The sequence below is a fragment of the Pseudophryne corroboree genome, chromosome 2, assembly GCF_028390025.1.
Source record: "Pseudophryne corroboree isolate aPseCor3 chromosome 2, aPseCor3.hap2, whole genome shotgun sequence".
In the NCBI taxonomy this organism is placed as follows: Eukaryota; Metazoa; Chordata; class Amphibia; order Anura; family Myobatrachidae; genus Pseudophryne; species Pseudophryne corroboree.
The window spans coordinates 1,018,012,271-1,018,032,527 of NC_086445.1; positions in this window are offsets into that span (position 1 = coordinate 1,018,012,271).

Sequence of the window (20,257 nt, forward strand, 5' to 3'; positions counted from 1 at the left end):
CTGGTAAGGTTATTCCATCTAAGGACTGTAACAGCTGTTCTTACCTACCAGTGTCCTGTGTAACCATTTCATGGTCAGAGTGCTCCAGGAATCATATTATTTATCATTGCCATTATTTACCTTGAATGCTGTTTGTTTACACGGAGTCTGTTAATAAACTTTTATTTTGACTTTTACCTGGTTGTCATGGTCACACCTTCGGGTTTCCTTTTAACACTTACATGTCCAGGGGTCTGATTAAACCTCCCCGGTTTAAGTTCCTCTCAGCCCCTACAACTGAGGCTTTCTTCTGTCAGCCAAAACTCTCAGTTGTGACACCTGTGAATTAACTGTGGATACCGTACACACGTTTAACACCACCGAAGCTGCCAAGACCTGAGTTATCCGCTTTGCAGCAGGATGACTGCTGTGATATTTCATCTTCCTCGCAAAGGCCTGTTGGACAGTCAATTGCTTACTGGAAGTAGTACAAGTGGTCTTCCGACTTCCCCTCTGGGATGACGATTGACTCCCAGCAGCAACAACAGCAGCGCCAGCAGCAGTAGGCGTTACACTCAAGGATGCATCGGAGGAATCCCAGGCAGGAGAGGACTCGTCAGACTTGCCAGTGACATGACCTGAAGGACTATTGGCTTGCCTGTCTAAGGAGGAAATTGACACTGAGGGAGTTGGTGGTGTGGTTTGCAGGAGCTTGGTTACAAGAGGAAGGGATTTAGTTGTCAGTGGACTGCTTCCGTTGTCATCCAAAGTTTTTGAACTTGTCAATGACTTCTGATGAATGCACTCCAGGTGACGTATAAGGGAGGATGTTCCTAGGTGGTTAACGTCCTTACCCCTACTTATTACAGCTTGACAAAGGCAACACACGGCTTGACACCTGTTGTCCGCATTTCTGTTAAAATAATTCCACACCAAAGAGGTGATTTTTTTTGTAATATGACCAGGCATGTCAATGGCCATATTCGTCCCACGAATAACAGGTGTCTCCCCGGTTGCCTGACTTAAACAAACCACCTCACCATCAGAATCCTCCTTGTCAATTTCCTCCTCAGCGCCAGCAACACCCATATCCTCATCCTGGTGTACTTCAACAGTGACATCTTCAATTTGACTATCAGGAACTGGACTGCGGGTGCTCCTTCCAGCACTTGCAGGGGGCGTGCAAATGGTGGAAGGCGCCACCTCTTCCCGTCCAGTGTTGGGAAGGTCAGGCATCGCAACCGACACAATTGGACTCTCCTTGGGGATTTGTGATTTAGAAGAACGCACAGTTCTTTGCTGTGCTTTTGCCAGCTTAAGTCTTTTCATTTTTCTAGTGGGAGGATGAGTGCTTCCATCCTCATGTGAAGCTGACCCACTAGTCATGAGGAACATAGGAGAGGGCCTCAGCCGTTACTTGCCACTCCGTGTCGTAAATGGCATATTGGCAAGTTTACGCTTCTCCTCAGACGATTTTAATTTTGATTTTTGGGTCATTTTACTGAACTTTTGTTTTTTTTTATTTTACATGCTCTCTACTATGACATTGGGCATCGGCCTTGGCAGACGACGTTGATGGCATTTCATCATCTCGGCCATGACTAGTGGCAGCAGCTTCAGCACGAGGTGGAAGTGGATCTTGATCTTTCCCTATTTTACCCTCCACATTTTTGTTCTCCATCTTTTAATGTGTGGAATTATATGCCAGTAATATATCAATAGCAATGGACTACTGTACCGTACTGCTATATATACATACTGGTGGTCAGCAAAATTCTGCACTGTCCTCTTACTATATACTGCGCACAACTGCAATGCAGCACAGATATGGTTAGTATACTTGACGACACAGAGGTAGAGCAATGGACTACTATACTGTACTGCTATATATATATACTGGTGGTCAGCAAAATTCTGCACTGTCCTCCTACTATATACTGCGCACAACTACAATGCAGCACAGATATGGATAGTTTACTTGACGACACAGAGGTAGAGCAATGGACTGCTGTACCGTACTGCTATATATATATTATACTGGTGTTCAGCAAAATTCTGCACTGTCCTCCTACTATATATTGCGCACAACTACAATGCAGCACAGATATGGATAGTATACTTGACGACACAGAAGTAGAGCAATGGACTACTGTACCATACTGCTATATATATATATTATACTGGTGGTCAGCAAAATCTGCACTGTCCTCCTACTATATACTGCGCACAACTACAATGCAACACAGATATGGATAGTATACTTGATGACACAGAGGTAGAGCAATGGACTACTGTACCGTACTGCTATTTATATATTATACTGGTGTTCAGCAAAATTCTGCACTGTCCTCCTACTATATACTGCGCACAACTACAATGCAGCACATATATGGATAGTATACTTGACGACACAGAGGTAGAGCAATGGACTACTGTATCGTACTGCTATATATATACTGGTGGTCAGCAAAATTCTGCACTGTCCTCCTACTATATACTGCGCACAACTACAATGCAGCACAGATATGGATAGTATACTTGACGACACAGAGGTAGAGCAATGGACTACTGTACCGTACTGCGATATATATATTATACTGGTGGTCAGCAAAATTCTGCACTGTCCTCCTACTATATACTGCGCACAACTACAATGCAGCACAGATATGGATAGTATACTTGACGACACAGAGGTAGAGCAATGGACTACTGTACCGTACTGCTATATATATATTATACTGGTGGTCAGCAAAATTCTGCACTGTCCTCCTACTATATACTGCGCACAACTACAATGCAGCACAGATATGGATAGTATACTTGACGACACAGAGGTAGAGCAATGGACTACTGTACCGTACTGCTATATATATATATTATACTGGTGGTCAGCAAAATTCTTCACTGTCCTCCTACTATATACTGCGCACAACTACAATGCAGCACAGATATGGATAGTATACTTGACGACACAGAGGTAGAGCAATGGACTACTGTACCGTACTGCTATATATATATACTGGTGGTCAGCAAAATTCTGCACTGTCCTCCTACAATGCAGCCCAGATATGGAGCGTTTTCAGGCAGAGAACGTAGATATTTGCAGCACACTGAGCACAGATATTTGCAGCACACTGAGCACAGATATTTGCAGCACACTGAGCACAGATATTTGCAGCACACTGAACAGTGAACACAGAAACTGAGAGAACGCAGCCACGTCCTCTCGCTACCATCTCCAAAGCACGAGTGAAAATGGCGGCGACGCGCGGCTCCTTATACAGAATACGAATCTCGCGAGAATCCAACAGCGGGATGATGACGTTCGGGGGCGTTCTGGTTAACCGAGCAAGGCGGGAAGATCTGAGGCTGCCTCGGAACCGTGTAAAATGGGTGAAGTTCGGGGGGGTTGGACAGTGCAGCATTTTGGTGAACAGCAGTATACATATAGTACAGTACAGTAGGCTATTGCTGTATCTTGCAGCTCTGTGTCAAGTATACTTTCTCTGTGCTGCATTATTGTGAGCAGTATACAGTAGGACAGTGCAGCATTTTGGTGACCAGCAGTATACATATAGTACAGTACAGTAGGCCATTTCTGTATCTTGCAGCTCTGTGTCAAGTATACTATCTCTGTGCTGCTTTATTGTGAGCAGTATATAGTAGGACAGTGCAGCATTTTGGTGACCAGCAGTATACATATAGTACAGTACAGTAGGCCATTGCTGTAGCTTGCAGCTCTGTGTCAAGTATACTATCTCTGTGCTGCATTATTGTGAGCAGTATATAGGACAGTGCAGCATTTTGGTGAACAGCAGTATACATATTGTACACTACAGTAGGCCATTGCTGTTTCTTACAGCTCTGTGTCAAGTATACTATCTCTGTGCTGCATTATTGTGAGCAGTATATAGTAGGACAGTGCAGCATTTTGGTGACCAGCAGTATACATATAGTACAGAACAGTAGGCCATTGCTGTATCTTGCAGCTCTGTGTCAAGTATACTATCTCTGTGCTGCATTATTGTGAGCAGTATATAGTAGGACAGTGCAGCATTTTGGTGACCAGCAGTATACATATAGTACAGTACAGTAGGCCATTGCTGTATCTTGCAGCTCTGTGTCAAGTATACTATCTCTGTGCAGCATTATTGTGAGCAGTATATAGTAGGACAGTGCAGCATTTTGGTGACCAGTAGTATACATATAGTACAGTACAGTAGGCCATTGCTATTGATAAATTACTGGCATATAATTCCACACATTAAAAAATGTAGAACAAAAATGTGAAGGGTAAAATAGGAAAAGATCAAGATCCACTTCCACCTCGTGCTGAAGCTGCTGCCACTAGTCATGGCCGAGACGATGAAATGCCATCAACGTCGTCTGCCAAGACCGATGCCCAATGTCATAGTAGAGAGCATGTAAATCCAAAAAACAAAAGTTCAGTAAAATGACCCAAAAATCTAAATTAAAAGCATCTGAGGAGAAGCGTAAACTTGCCAATATGCCATTTACGACACGGAGTGGCAAGGAACGGCTGAGGCCCTGGCCTATGTTCATGGCTAGTGGTTCAGATTCACATGAGGATGGAAGCACTCATCCTCCCACTAGAAAAATGAAAAGACTTAAGCTGGCAAAAGCACAGCAAAGAACTGTGCGTTCTTCTAAATCACAAATCCCCAAGGAGAGTACAATTGTGTTGGTTGCGATGCCTGACCTTCCCAACACTGGACGGGAAGAGGTGGCGCCTTCCACCATTTGTACACCCCCTGCAAGTGCTGAAAGGAGCACCCACAGTCCAGTTCCTGATAGTCAAATTGAAGATGTAACTGTTGAAGTACACCAGGATGAGGAGGATATGGGTGTTGCTGGCGCTGAGGAGGAAATTGACAAGGAGGATTCTGATGGTGAGGTGGTTTGTTTAAGTCAGGCACCCTGGGAGACACCTGTTGTCAGTGGGATGAATATGGCCATTGACATGCCTGGTCAAATTACAAAAAAAATCACCTCTTCGGTGTGGAATTATTTTAACAGAAATGCGGACAACAGGTGTCAAGCCGTGTGTTGCCTTTGTCAAGCTGTAATAAGTAGGGGTAAGGACATTAACCACCTAGGAACATCCTCCCTTATAAGTCACCTGGGGCGCATTCATCAGAAGTCATTGACAAGTTCAAAAACTTTGGATGACAGCGGAAGCAGTCCACTGACAACTAAATCCCTTCCTCTTGTAACCAAGCTCCTGCAAACCACACCACCAACTCCCTCAGTGTCAATTTCCTCCTTAGACAGGAACGCCAATAGTCCTGCAGGCCATGTCACTGGCAAGTCTGACGAGTCCTCTCCTAACTGGGATTTCTCCGATGGATCCTTGAGTGTAACGCCTACTGCTGCTGGCGCTGCTGTTGTTGCTGCTGGGAGTCGATCAACATTCCAGAGGGGAAGTCGGAAGACCACTTGTACTACTTCCAGTAAGCAATTGACTGTCCAACAGTCCTTTGCGAGGAAGATGAAATATCACAGCAGTCATCCTGCTGCAAAGCAGATAACTCAGGCCTTGGCAGCCTGGGCGGTGAGAAACGTGGTTCCGGTATCCATCGTTAATTCACAGGGAATTAGAGAATTGCTTGAGGTAGTGTGTCCCCGGTACCAAATACCATCTAGGTTCCACTTCTCTAGGCAGGCGATACCGAGAATGTACACAGACGTCAGAAAAAGAGTCACCAGTGTCCTAAAAAATGCAGTTGTACCCAATGTCCACTTAACCACGGACATGTGGACAAGTGGAGCAGGGCAGACTCAGGACTATATGACTGTGACAGCCCACTGGGTAGATGTATTGCCTTCCGCAGCAATAACAGCAGCGGCGGCACCAGTAGCAGCATCTTGCAAACGCCAACTCATTCCTAGGCAGGCTACGCTTTGTATCACCGCTTTCCATAAGAGGCACACAGCTGACAACCTCTTACGGAAACTGAGGAACATCATCGCAGAATAGCTTACCCCAATTGGATTCTCCTGGGGATTTGTGACATCGGACAACGCCACCAATATTGTGCGTGCATTGCATGTGGGCAAATTCCAGCACGTCCCATGTTTTGCACATACATTGAATTTGGTGGTGCAGAATTATTTAAAAAATGACAGGGGCGTGCAAGAGATGCTGTTGGTGGCCCGAAGAATTGCGGGCCACTTTCGGCATTCAGCCACCGCGTGCCGAAGACTGGAGCACCAGCAAACACTCCTGAACCTGCACCCCCATCATCTGAAGCAAGAGGTGGTAACGAGGTGGAATTCAACCCTCTATATGCTTCAGAGGATGGAGGAGCAGCAAAAGGCCATTCAAGCCTATACATCTGCCTACGATATGGGCAAAGGAGGCGGAATGCACCTGACTCAAGCGCAGTGGAGAATGATTTCAACGTTGTGCAAGGTTCTGCAACCCTTTGAACTTGCCACACGTGAAGTCAGTTCAGACACTGCCAGCCTGAGTCAGGTCATTCCCCTCATCAGGCTTTTGCAGAAGCAGCTGGAGAGATTGAAGGAGGAGCTAAAATGGAGCGATTCCGCTAGGCATGTGGGACTTGTGGATGGAGCCCTTAATTCGCTTAACCAGGATTCCCGGGTGGTCAATCTGTTGAAATCAGAGCACTACATTTTGGCCACCGTCCTCGATACTAGGTTTAAAGCCTACGTTGTATCTCTCTTTCCAGCAGAAACAAGTCTGCACATGTTCAAAGACCTGCTGGTGAGACACTTGTCAAGTCAAGCGGAACGTGACCTGTCAACAACTCCTCCTTCACATTCTCCCGCAACTGGGGCTGCGAGGAAAAGGCTAAGAATTCCGAGCCCACCGAACCGAATCCAAAACCAAAACACAAATCCCGAAAAATTTCCGGTGCACATCTCTACTGTCCAGGGAGCCGGTCCGTGCTGTTTCAGGAGGCTGCCGGGCGCTGGGTCCTTCTCATGTGCTGTGACCCCCGGTGCTGTAAAGTGCGCTGCCGCTTTGCAGCGTAACTTTACTGCACCGTGGTCACATTGCTGCATATGGGGGATTCGGCGCCCGATAGCGCTCATCGGATCAGCGGACACCGGCTCCCTGGACAGGTGAGTGTGTTGTTGTTTTTTTACACTTTTGTTTTTTTCTTTTTACACTTTGATCAGCTTGTGTGTCCATCGGACACACATAGCTGATTACTGGAGCCCGGTCCCGTACAGCTTTCTCTGACAGGAGCAGAGAAAGCTGGGCAAAAGGGTGCTTATGCAATGCAGCACAGATATGGATAGTATACTTGACGACACAGAGGTAGAGCAATGGACTACTGTACCGTACTGCTATATATATATTATACTGGTGGTCAGCAAAATTCTGCACTGTCCTCCTACTATATACTGCGCACAACTACAATGCAGCACAGATATGGATAGTATACTTGACGACACACAGGTAGAGCAATGGACTACTGTACCGTACTGCTATATATATATATATACTGGTGGTCAGCAAAATTCTGCACTGTCCTCCTACAATGCAGCACAGATATGGAGCGTTTTCAGGCAGAGAACGTAGATATTTGCAGCACACTGAGCACAGATATTTGCAGCACACTGAACAGTGAACACAGAAACTGAGAGAACGCAGCCACGTCCTCTCGCTACCATCTTCAAAGCACGAGTGAAAATGGCGGCGACGCGCGGCTCCTTATGTAGAATACGAATCTCGCGAGAATCCGACAGCGGGATGATGACGTTCGGGGGCGTTCTGGTTAACCGAGCAAGGCGGGAAGATCCGAGGCTGCCTCGGAACCGTGTAAAATGGGTGAAGTTCGGGGGGGTTCGGATCTCGAGGAACCGAACCCGCTCATCTCTAGTTATATTGTTTCTGTGCAGGGTAAATACTGGCTGCTTTATTTTTACACTGCAATTTAGATTTCAGTTTGAACACACTCACACAAATTTACCTCTCTCTGCACATGTTACATCTGCCCCACCTGCAGTGCACATGGTTTTTGCCCATTAGAGACAAATTTTGCTGCTGCAATCAGGTCTGAATTAGGCCCATTGCACCCTTCACTATAAATTCTGAGTATAATATAAGTCTCTGAGGCATTCTACGAGCACATACTGTAAATAAATATATATGCCTTTATAGATGTCACAGTGAGCGGTGCATTATTGTTAGTATGCAAATTTTTCTAATGACCACTAAAATTATGACATCAGAACTCACCAATTATAGTTTTGTATTATTTACATGGGTATATAGTATAAGAATCACTTGTGTACTACACAGATACTTATTGCAGTGATGACATCTATAGAAGGAAATGTGCAGAATATTGCAGGGGATTGGGAGCCCAAAAGGTATCTCCGAAATCTTCTATCATGTTTGCAGAGCATTTCATCCTTATGCCAATATGAAGACAGACTTAAACACATTTTGTTTCCCCCAGCACCCTGAATAATAGCAGTAACCAGATTTAAGTCCCATACAATATCTTAGGGGCCTATTTATCACCATCCGCATCCAGGATGCGGATGACAGGTGATAAAATCGCCCCAACTCGCACTGCGATTATTGATTACATCGCAGGGATGTATCAATTATCACGTGCAGGAACAGAGATTGCGATCAAGCCCTGTCCCTGCGATGCCTCTTCACAGCAGCATTGGGGTATTTTTCGTAAAAAAATACCCCCATGTCCTGCTGTGCATGCGTCGCCCCCGCCGACATCGCCGCGGCCCGGTCGACACCCCCCCCCCATCGCGACTACCCCCGTGTGCCGTGGACCCCCCCTCCAGCAGGTAAAATACTTACCTGTCCAGTAGAGATGAGTGGGTTCGGTTCCCCGAGATCCGAAACCCCCCCCCGAACTTCACCTATTTTACACGGTTCTGAGGCAGCCCTCGGATTTTCCCGCCTTGCTCGGTTAACCCGAACGCGCCCGAACGTCATCATCCCGCTGTCGGATTCTTGCGAGATTCTTATTCTATATAAAGAGCCGCGCGTCGCCGCCATTTTCACTCGTGCATTGTAGATTGAACGGAGAGGACGTGGCTACGTTCTCTCCCTGAAAAGCTCCGTATCTGTGCTCAGTGTGCTGCAAATATCTGTGCTCAGTGTGCTGCAAATACCTGTGCTCAGTGTGCTGAAAATATCTACGTTCTCTGCCTGAAAACGCTCCATATCTGTGCTCAGTGTGCTGCAAATATCTGTGCTCAGTGTGCTGCATTGTGGGGACCACCAGTATATAATTATTTAGTAGTACAGTACAGTAGGCCATTGCTGTATCTTGCAGCTCTGTGTCAAGTATACTATCTCTGTGCTGCATTATTGTGAGCAGTATACAGTAGGACAGTGCAGCATTTTGGTGACCAGCAGTATACATAGAGGAGGTCATTCCGAGTTGTTCACTCGCAAGGCGATTTTAGCAGAGTTGCTCACGCTAAGCCGCCGCCTACTGGGAGTGAATCTTAGCATCTTAAAATTGCGAACGACGTATTCGCAATTTTGCGATTACAAACTTCTTAGCAGTTTCTGAGTAGCTTCAGACTTACTCGGCATCTGCGATCAGTTCAGTGCTTGTCGTTCCTGGTTTGACGTCACAAACACACCCAGCGTTCGCCCAGACACTCCCCCGTTTCTCCAGCCACTCCTGCGTTTTTTCCGGAAACGGTAGCGTTTTTTCCCACACGCCCATAAAACGGCCTGTTTCCGCCCAGAAACACCCATTTCCTGTCAATCACACTACGATCGCCTGAGCGAAGAAAAAGCCGTGAGTAAAAATCCTAACTTCATAGCAAATTTACTTGGCGCAGTCGCAGTGCGGACATTGCGCATGCGCACTAAGCGGAAAATCGCTGCGATGCGATGAAATTTACCGAGCGAACAACTCGGAATGAGGGCCATAGTACAGTAGAGTAGGCCATTGCTGTATCTTGCAGCTCTGTGTCAAGTATACTATCTCTGTGCTGCATTATTGTGAGCAGTATATACTAGGACAGTGCAGCATTTTGGTGAACAGCAGTATACATATAGTACAGTACACTACAGTAGGCCATTGCTGTATCTTGCAGCTCTGTGTCAAGTATACTATCTCTGTGCTGCATTATTGTGAGCAGTATATAGTAGGACAGTGCAGCATTTTGGTGACCAACAGTATACATATAGGGGGTAATTCCAAGTTGATCGCAGTAGGAAATTTTTTAGCAGTTGGGCAAAACCATGTGCACTGCAGGGGGGGCAGATATAACATTTGCAGAGAGAGTTAGATTTGGGTGGGTTATTTTGTTTCTATGCAGGGTAAATACTGGCTGCTTTATTTTTACACTGCAATTTAGATTGCAGATTGAACACACCACACCCAAATCTATCTCTCTCTGCACATGTTATATCTGCCTCCCCTGCAGTGCACAGGGTTTTGCCCAACTGCTAACAAAGTTCCTGCTGCGATCAACTCAGAATTACCCCCATTGTGCGTGCATTACATGTGGGCAAATTCCAGCACGTCCCATGTTTTGCACATACATTGAATTTGGTGGTGCAGAATTATTTAAAAAACGACAGGGGCGTGCAAGAGATGCTGTTGGTGGCCCGAAGAATTGCGGGCCACTTTCGGCATTCAGCCACCGCGTGCCGAAGACTGGAGCACCAGCAAACACTCCTGAACCTGCCCCGCCATCATCTGAAGCAAGAGGTGGTAACGAGGTGGAATTCAACCCTCTATATGCTTCAGAGGATGGAGGAGCAGCAAAAGGCCATTCAAGCCTATACATCTGCCTACGATATAGGCAAAGGAGGGGGAATGCACCTGACTCAAGTGCAGTGGAGAATGATTTCGACGTTGCGCAAGGTTCTGCAACCCTTTGAACTTGCCACACGTGAAGTCAGTTCAGACACTGCTAGCCTGAGTCAGGTCATTCCCCTCATCAGGCTTTTGCAGAAGCAGCTGAATAGATTGAAGGAGGAGCTAAAATGGAGCGATTCCGCTAGGCATGTGGGACTTGCGGATGGAGCCCTTAATTCGCTTAACCAGGATTCCCGGGTGGTCAATCTGTTGAAATCAGAGCACTACATTTTGGCCACCGTGCTCGATCCTAGGTTTAAAGCCTACGTTGTATCTCTCTTTCCGGCAGACACAAGTCTGCACATGTTCAAAGACCTGCTGGTGAGACACTTGTCAAGTCAAGCGGAACGTGACCCGTCAACAGCTCCTCCTTCACATTCTCCCGCAACTGGGGCTGCGGGGAAAAGGCTAAGAATTCCGAGCCCACCCACTGGCGGTGATGCAGGGCAGTCTGGAGCGAGTGCTGACATCTGGTCCGGACTGAAGGACCTGCCAACGACTGCTGACATGTCGTCTACTGTCACTGCATATGATTCTGTCACCATTGAAATAATGGTGGAGGATTATATGAGTGACAGCATCCAAGTAGGCACGTCAGACAGTCCGTACGTATACTGGCAGGAAAAAGAGGCAATTTGGAGGCCCGTGCACAAACTGGCTTTATTTTACCTAAGTTGCCCCCCCTCCAGTGAGTACTCCGAAAGAGTGTTTAGTGCAGCCGGTCACCTTGTCAGCGATCGGCGTATGAGGTTACTTCCAGAAAATGTGGAGAAGATGATGTTCATCAAAATGAATTATAATCAATGCCTCCAGAAAGTACACAGGGACCTGAGATGGTGGATTCCAGTGGGGACGAATTAATACTCTGTGAGGAGGGGGATGTACACAGTGAAAGGGGTGAGGAATCGGAGGATGAGGAGGAGGTGGACATCTTGCCTCTGTAGAGCCAGTTTGAGCAAGGAGAGATTGATTGCTTCATTTTTTGGTGGGGGCCCAAACCAACCAGTCATTTCAGCCACAGTCGTGTGGCAGACCCTGTCGCTGAAATGATGGGTTTGTTAAAGTGTGCATGTCCTGTTTATACAACATAAGGGTGGGTGGGAGGGCCCAAGGACAATTCCATTTTGCACCTCTTTTTTTTTTTTTTTATCTCTGCATCGTGATGTTTGGGGCTAATTTTTTTAAGTGCCATCCTGTCTGACACTGCAGTGCCACTCCTAGATGGGCCAGGTGTTTGTGTCGGCCACTTGGGTCGCTTAGCTTAGTCATCCAGCGACCTCGGTGCAAATTTTAGGACTAAAAATAATATTGTGAGGTGTTCAGAATAGACTGGAAATGAGTGGAAATTATGGTTACTGAGGTTAATAATACTATGGGATCAAAATTACCCCCAAATTCTATGATTTAAGCTGTTTTTGAGGGTTTTTTTAAAAAAAAAACACCCGAATCCAAAACACACCCAAATCCGCCAAAAAAAATTCAGGGAGGTTTTGCCAAAACGCGTCCGAATCCAAAATACGGCTGCGGAACGGAATCCAAAACCAAAACACAAAACCCGAAAAATTTCCGGTGCACATCTCTACTGTCCAGGGAGCCGGTCCGCGCTGTTTCAGGAGGCTGCCGGGCGCCGGGTCCTTTTCCTGTGCTGTGACCCCCGGTGCTGTAAAGTGCGCTGCCATTTTGCAGCGTAACTTTACTGCACCGTGGTCACATTGCTGCATATGGGGGACTCGGCGCTCGATAGCGCTCATCGGATCAGCGGACACCGGCTCCCTGGACAGGTGAGTGTGTTGGGTTTTTTTTACACTTTTGTTTTTTTCTTTTTACACTTTGATCAGCTTGTTTGTCCATCGGACACACATAGCTGATTACTGGAGCCCGGTCCCGTACAGCTTTCTCTGCCAGGGGCAGAGAAAGCTGGGCAAAAGGGTGCTTATCGCAGTGCTGCCCTGTGAACTCGCCAGCCTGAGCTGGCGAGATTATCACAGGGCACACTGTGGTATTTTTTCACATTTTTTTTTAGTAAATCTGGTCAGATCGCATTTCCCATTATAAGTATGGGGAATGCGATGTGGGTTACTAAAAAAAAAGTGAATTAAAGGGTTTGGAGCAGTTTTTCATGAAAACTGCTCCAAATGCCCTTTAATACATTCAGGTGATACTAAAATAATGTGAAACGGGTGTGAAAACAGAAATCAGAAAACACACTTTTTCACAATATTTTAGTAAAAATAATGTTAATAAATAGGCCCCTTAGAATTCAGAAATCTTGGTTACATATATCTGCGCAAATGTATGTATAAGTCCCCAAGCCGCGTCAAGGCCTCTCTGTATATATTGGGGGTCCCTAGCGCTATATCTAGGTGCAGGGCGTGGCACCCCAAAAATCAGCATAAGCCAGAAAGCCCAGAGCAGCAAAAAACTATAATGTTAATATAGTGAAAAAAACTATAATGTTAATAGTGTTAAGAAGCCGAAGCTATAGAGAAAGTGATACAAAAATGAGATGTAAATAACATAAGAAATAAAAATAAAGAAATTAGCATGTGATAAGTGTTAATAAAGTGTATACCCTTACACTTTATTAACACTTATCACATACTAATTTATTTAACACGCTAGGGACCCCCAGTATATACAGAGAGGCCTTGACGCGGCTTTGGGACTTATTCATACATTTGTGCAAAAATATGTAACCAAGATTTCTGAATTCTAATATTGTGTGGGATTTAAATCTGGTTATCATTCAGGGTGCTGGGGGAAACAAAGTGTTTTTTTCCTGCTTAGAGAAACCTTTCCCTTTCAAGCACCTGAATGATATCACTAAGCTAATTGAGCATCTGCCACTATACATGTATGAAGACAGACTTGTTCCCTGCTTTTCGAAAGCTGCCAGAGGTGCTGCAGTTTTTATCTTACAGTACTAGCTTTCCATTAAGAAAAGTAGTCAATTAGTGCCACCTAATGGAACACTGCGGTATTACACTTGACACTTGACTGTCAAGGTGCGTGGTTTTTGTGAATCCGTTGGACACAGACCAAGGGGGTCATTCCGAGTTGTTCGCTCGTTATTTTTTTGTCGCAACGGAGCAATTAGTCGCTAATGCGCATGCGCAATGTCCGCAGTGCGACTGCGCCAAGTAAATTTGCTATGCAGTTAGGAATTTTACTCACGGCATTACGAGGTTTTTTCTTTGTTCTGGTGATCGTAATGTGATTGACAGGAAGTGGGTGTTTCTGGGCGGAAACTGGCCGTTTTATGGGAGTGTGTGAAAAAACACTACCGTTTCTGGGAAAAACGCGGGAGTGGCTGGAGAAACGGAGGAGTGTCTGGGCGAACGCTGGGTGTGTTTGTGACGTCAAACCAGGAACGACAAGCACTGAACTGATCGCAGATGCCGAGTAAGTTTGGAGCTACTCAGAAACTGCTAAGAAGTGTCTATTCGCAATTCTGCTAATCTTTCGTTCGCAATTTTGATAAGCTAAGATTCACTCCCAGTAGGCGGCGGCTTAGCGTGTGCAAAGCTGCTAAGAGCGGCTTGCGAGCGAACAACTCGGAATGACCCCCCAAGTGAAGAAGCAGATGCACCTAAATGCTGGAAACAAGGAGGACGAAGATAATTCCTTTTCATATATTTATTAACGGCAGCAGATCTGAAAGAAGCAGCGGAAAAGTCTGTAACTAATTCAAGGTTGGCAAATTGTAATGAAGGAAAGTCACTGGACTCTTGAAGAACGACGAACTGTAAGGAATGTCCATGGAATGATATGAAGTCGTGTCTGAAGAACTATGAAGAATATACTTTGGATGATACGAAGATGTGACTGAAGAACTGTGAAGATATGTTACTGGATGCTGCGAAGACGTGGCTGAGGAACTGTGAAGATTTGTTGCTGAATGATGCAAAGACGAGACTGAAGCACTGTGAAAGTTGGTTACTGGATGCTGTGACGACGTGACTGAGAGACACCGGCAGAGGCTAGCGAACCACCACGGGACTTCGGAGATTCCTGAAGGTGCCAGCGGGAGAGCGGTTAATAGCGACCGCGTTCTAGGAAGCTAACGGACACAATGCAGTGAGAGCCGGCCGACTACTTGGAGAGCAATGAAGGGACCAAAATACCTGGAGAAGCACAGAACAATCTGCGGGAGCACAGAGCTAGGGTACAGAGTAACTACAACAAAGCACTGGCTCAGAATGCAATATACCCAGCCTATTTATAGGCAACAAGGAACCAGGATTGGCTGACACCCATCAAGCTGATTGGTGCTGGACTTGGTCTCCAATATGGCCTCCCCCTATACTGCAGACACACAGAAATGCAGCATGCCGCTAGGTCTCCTCTCCTGCCTCCCGAGCCAAGTCACTTCCGCCGCCGTCCGTACCGCATCCCCATGCGGCCACCCAGCACCGAGACCAGCCGCACCGACAGAGGACGGATCCCGGGACCCGCCGCGGTAAGCGCCTGTGCTCTGACATTGACTAGACATTCGGAGAATGCAACGACAACTAAATGCTTATTCGTATGTTAAAACTTTGGTTATTTTTTTCAAAATTGTTGAATATGACAGTCTCACATGTAAAAGATGGACATGACCCTTTCTCTCAATAATGCATACTACAAAGGATCTAATTATGGGGGTCATTCCGAGTTGATCACTCGCTAGCAGTTTTTAGCAGCCGTGCAAACACTATGCCGCCACCCACTGGGAGTGTATTTTAGCTTAGCAGAAGTGCGAACGAAAGGATCGCAGAGCGGCGGCATAATTATTTTGTGCAGTTTTAGAGTAGCTCAAAACCTACTCAGCGCTTGCGATCACTTCAGACCATTCAGTTCCGGATTTGACGTCACAAACACGCCCTGCGTTCGCCCAGCCACGCCTGCGTTTTTCCTGGCATGCCTGCATTTTTTCGAACACTCCCTGAAAACGGTCAGTCGACACCCAGGAACGCCCACTTCCTGTCAATCACTCTGCGGCAGCCAGTGCGACTGAAATGCTTCGCTAGACCCTGTGTGAAAATACATCATTTGTTGTACCCGTACCTCGTGCGTGCGCATTGCGCCGCATACGCATGCGCAGAACTGCCATTTTTTTGCCTGATCACTGTGCTGCGAACAATTGCAGCTAGCGATCAACTCGGAATGACCCCCAATGTGCACAGGATTAATAACATTCTTTATTACTGTTTATTCACATAGCGGCACCAATTCTGCACCACTCTACAGAGAATGTTTGTCATTTTCATCACTCTCTTCCCCATAGAAGATTACAGTCTAAGGGGCCAATTTATCACCATTCGCATCTGATGATGCGGGTGACAGGTGATAAAATTATCCAGACTCGCACTGCGATAACTGAGTACATCGCATGGATACAGAGGCGGAGCTCCCGAAGACAGTGGAGTCGGCTGCCACCGGGCTCCTGCTTTGTAGGGGTGGCACATCTCCTCCACTGTCTCCGGCTCCATGTGCCCACAGCTCAGGGCCGGCCGGCCCGTTACGCGGACCACGTTACTGCGGACCCGTTACAGGACCACGTTCCCAGCCCATGCTGCATACCTCCAGCTCCGGCAGTGGCGGTTCCTGCGTGAGGAGTGCCAGTTAGTGAGGGAAGATGGTCGCCGCAGTGCTGTTGCTCATCTCCACCCATCCTCCCGTTTTATTCAATCCAATTATATTGTGTGTGCACGCGGCATGACGTGCTGATGTCACGCCGCACTCAGGCCGAAGCTGCTGTCTGACTCCTCCTGCCCGGGTGCCCAGCCGCCCGCACTGTCTGACTGCCAGTGGCTCTCTCCTCCTGCGGGGCGTGGACTGTGGCCATACTACACTGGCGCCCCAAGCCAGCGCCTCTGTCCGTCAGAGGCTCAGAGTCTGCCTGAGGAGAAGCTGCTGTAGCGCTGTGCCCCCCTCCCTCCCGCGCTGTCCTCCTACTGGGCGTGGGCTGCCTGCGACTTGAGCCAGAGCCTGAGGAGAAGCCTGCCTGTCCTACCAAGTCCCGCCCCCCTGACCTAATAAGAAGGTCTGTATTAATGTAGTTTCTCTCATCATAAAAGTTTTTCAATGAGCAGAATTGGATGAGACGTCTTAAAGGAAATCTGTCTCTGTGTAATAGCTGTCTGTCTGACACAATTACAGACAAGCAAACATAGGTTTAGTGTGTGCATACATCTCTGAAAAGCAAGTCTGTCTAGCTGTCAGCCATTGCCTGCTCAGAGAAGCCTCTTCCTCCTAGCATGGTGGCCTGCAGCAGAGAAGAAGAGCATGGCGGGCATAGGAACTTAATGCCAGCTCTCCAGGTATTAGGTATTTCATTATGATTCAGCTCATAGGTGATGGTCTGCAGAGTGACGACACTGGGGGAGGTGATGGTGTGCTGAGTGACGACGCTGGGGGAGGTGATGATGTGCTGAGTGACGACACGGGGGGAGGTGATGATGTGCTGAGTGACGACACTGGGGGAGGTGATGATGTGCTGAGTAACGACACTGGGGGAGGTGTTGGTGTGCTGAGTGACGACACTGGGGGAGGTGATGATGTGCAGAGTGACGAAACATGGGGAGGTGATGGTGTGCTGAGTGACGACACATGGGGAGGTGATGATGTGCTGAGTGACAACACAGAGGGAGGTGATGATGTGCAGAGTGACGACACATGGGGAGGTGATGGTGTGCTGAGTGACGACACATGGGGAGGTGATGGTGTGCTGAGTGACGACACATGGGGAGGTGATGGTGTGCTGAGTGACGACACAGGGGGTAGTTGATAGTGTGCTGAGTGCCGACACTGGGGGAGGTGATGGTGTGCTGAGTGACGACATGGGGGGAGGTGATGGTGTGCTGAGTGACGACACTGGGGGAGGTGATGGTGTGCTGAGTGACGACACTGGGGGAGGTGATGGTGTGCTGAGTGACGACACTGGGGGAGGTGATGGTGTGCTGAGTGACGACACGGGGGGAGGTGATGGTGTGCTGAGTGACGACACTGGGGGAGGTGATGGTGTGCTGAATGACGACACGGGGGGAGGTGATGGTGTGCTGAGTGACGACACTGGGGGAGGTGATGATGTGCTGAGTGACGACACGGGTGGAGGTGATGGTGTGCTGAGTGATGACACTGGGGGAGGTGATGGTGTGTTGAGTGAAGACACTGGGGGAGGTGATGGTGTGCTGAGTGACGACACTGGGGGAGGTGATGGTGTGCTGAGTGACGACACGGGGGGGAGGTGATGATGTGCTGAGTGACGACACTGGGGGAGGTGATGATGTGCTGAGTGACGACATGGGGGGAGGTGATGATGTGCTGAGTGACGACACTGGGGGAGGTGATGATGTGCTGAGTGATGACACGGGAGGAGGTGATGATGTGCTGAGTGACGACACGGGGGGAGGTGATGATGTGCTGAGTGCCGACACGGGGGAGGTGATGATGTGCTGAGTGCCGACACTGGGGGTGGTGATGATGTGTTGAGTGACGACACTGGGGGAGGTGATGATGTGCCGAGTGACGACACAGGGGGAGGTGATGATGTGCTGAGTGACGACACTGGGGAAGGTGATGATGTGCTGAGTGATGACACTTGGGGAGGTGATGATGTGCTGAGTGACGACACTGGGGAGATGATGGTGTGGCTGAGAGACGCATGGGGCAGGATGTGAGTCTTGTTGAACCGCTGTTGTATGATGCTGACCTTGTTAATATTCCTACACAATCAGGCATCTTTTGGACGATCTCCTACATGAATAGTGAATACCGCCTGAAGACGCCGTCTGCGTGGGAGCCCCCATTGCCGCTATGTTCTGTATACCAGCCAGTCGGGAAAGACGAGAGCCTGCAGATGCACAGGCACCATACTGACCTCTGTGCTTCTCCTTGTCACCCACTATCTCCCTGTCACCCCAGCCTCCTCAGTCATCCACTATCTACCTGTCACCCCAGCCTCAAAAGTCACCCACTATCTCCCTGTCACCCCAGCCTCCAAAGTCACCCACTATCTCCCTGTCACCCCTGCCTCATCAGTCACCCACTATCTCGCTGTCACCCCTGCCTCCTCAGTCATCCACTATCTCCCTGTCACCCCAGCCTCCTCAGTCACCCACTATCTCCCTGTCACCCCAGCCTCCCGTCACCCACTATCTCCCCGTCACCCCAGCCTCCTCAGTCATCCACTACCTCCCTGTCACCCTAGCCTCCTCAGTCACCCACTATCTCCGTCACCCCAGCCTTCCCTGTCACCCACTATCTCCCTGTCACAACAGCCTCCTCAGTCACTCACTATCTCCCTATCACCCCTGCCTCCTCAGTCACCCACTATCTCCCTGTCACCCCTGCCTCCTCGGTCACTCACTATCTCCCTGTCACCCCTGCCTCCTCAGTCACCCACTATCTCCCTGTCACTCCAGCCTCCTCAGTCACCCACTATCTCCCCGTCACCCCAGCCTCCTCAGTCATCCACTACCTTCCTGTCACCCCTGCCTCCTCAGTCACCCACTATCTCCCTGTCACCCCAGCCTCCTCAGTCACCCACTATCTCCCTGTCAGCCCAGCCTCCTCAGTCATCCACTACCTCCCTGTCACCCCTGCCTCCTCAGTCATCCACTACCTCCCTGTCACCCCAGCCTCCGCAGTCATCCACTACCTCCCTGTCACCCCTGCCTCCTCAGTCACCCACTATCTCCCTGTCACCCCAGCCTCCTCAGTCACCCACTACCTCCCTGTCACCCCTGCCTCAATCACCCACTATCTCCCTGTCAGCCCAGCCTCCTTAGTCACCCACTATCTCCATCACCTCTGCCACCCAGTCACGCACTTTCTCCCTGTCACCGACAATCTCCCTGTACCCCTAAGGGTGCTATTGTGTGGCCATGCCCCTTCCTTGTGAGACCACACCTCTTTTAACATTTGATCCCATCAAGGGTCGCTAAATTCTAAATTTGCTTACCAAAAAAATGAAGCTCAGGCCAGCCCTGCCACAGCTGATGGCGTATAATGAGTCAGACTGACTCATACTATGCACCTCCCCCCCATCTCAACGACAACTAAAGATACCAGTGAGGTGCAGGACTGCCAGATCTAAGGGACCCGTCTGCCTGCCTCTGCCGCAGGGATCAGCTACAGGAGCAGGGCACAGCACAGGGCACACATGAATCTGCAGTGCACTACTGGGTAATCCCAAGAGACTCTGCAAACTGGGTCAGAGGAGCATGTGCTGGGCTCTGATTGGAAGAGAGCCCATCACATGCTCCTCTGACCCGTGGAGATGATGAGCAGCAGCAGCCTCATGTGATACCGAGTCCTCACTTCCCAGCCAGGCACACAAACAGCTTCTATGATGCAGCTTCTACCACACCAGTGGCCAGCACCCTGCAGGAATAGGCGCCCGCCCACACTGAGCAGCTTGTGTAAGGTGGAGCTGAGGATTCACC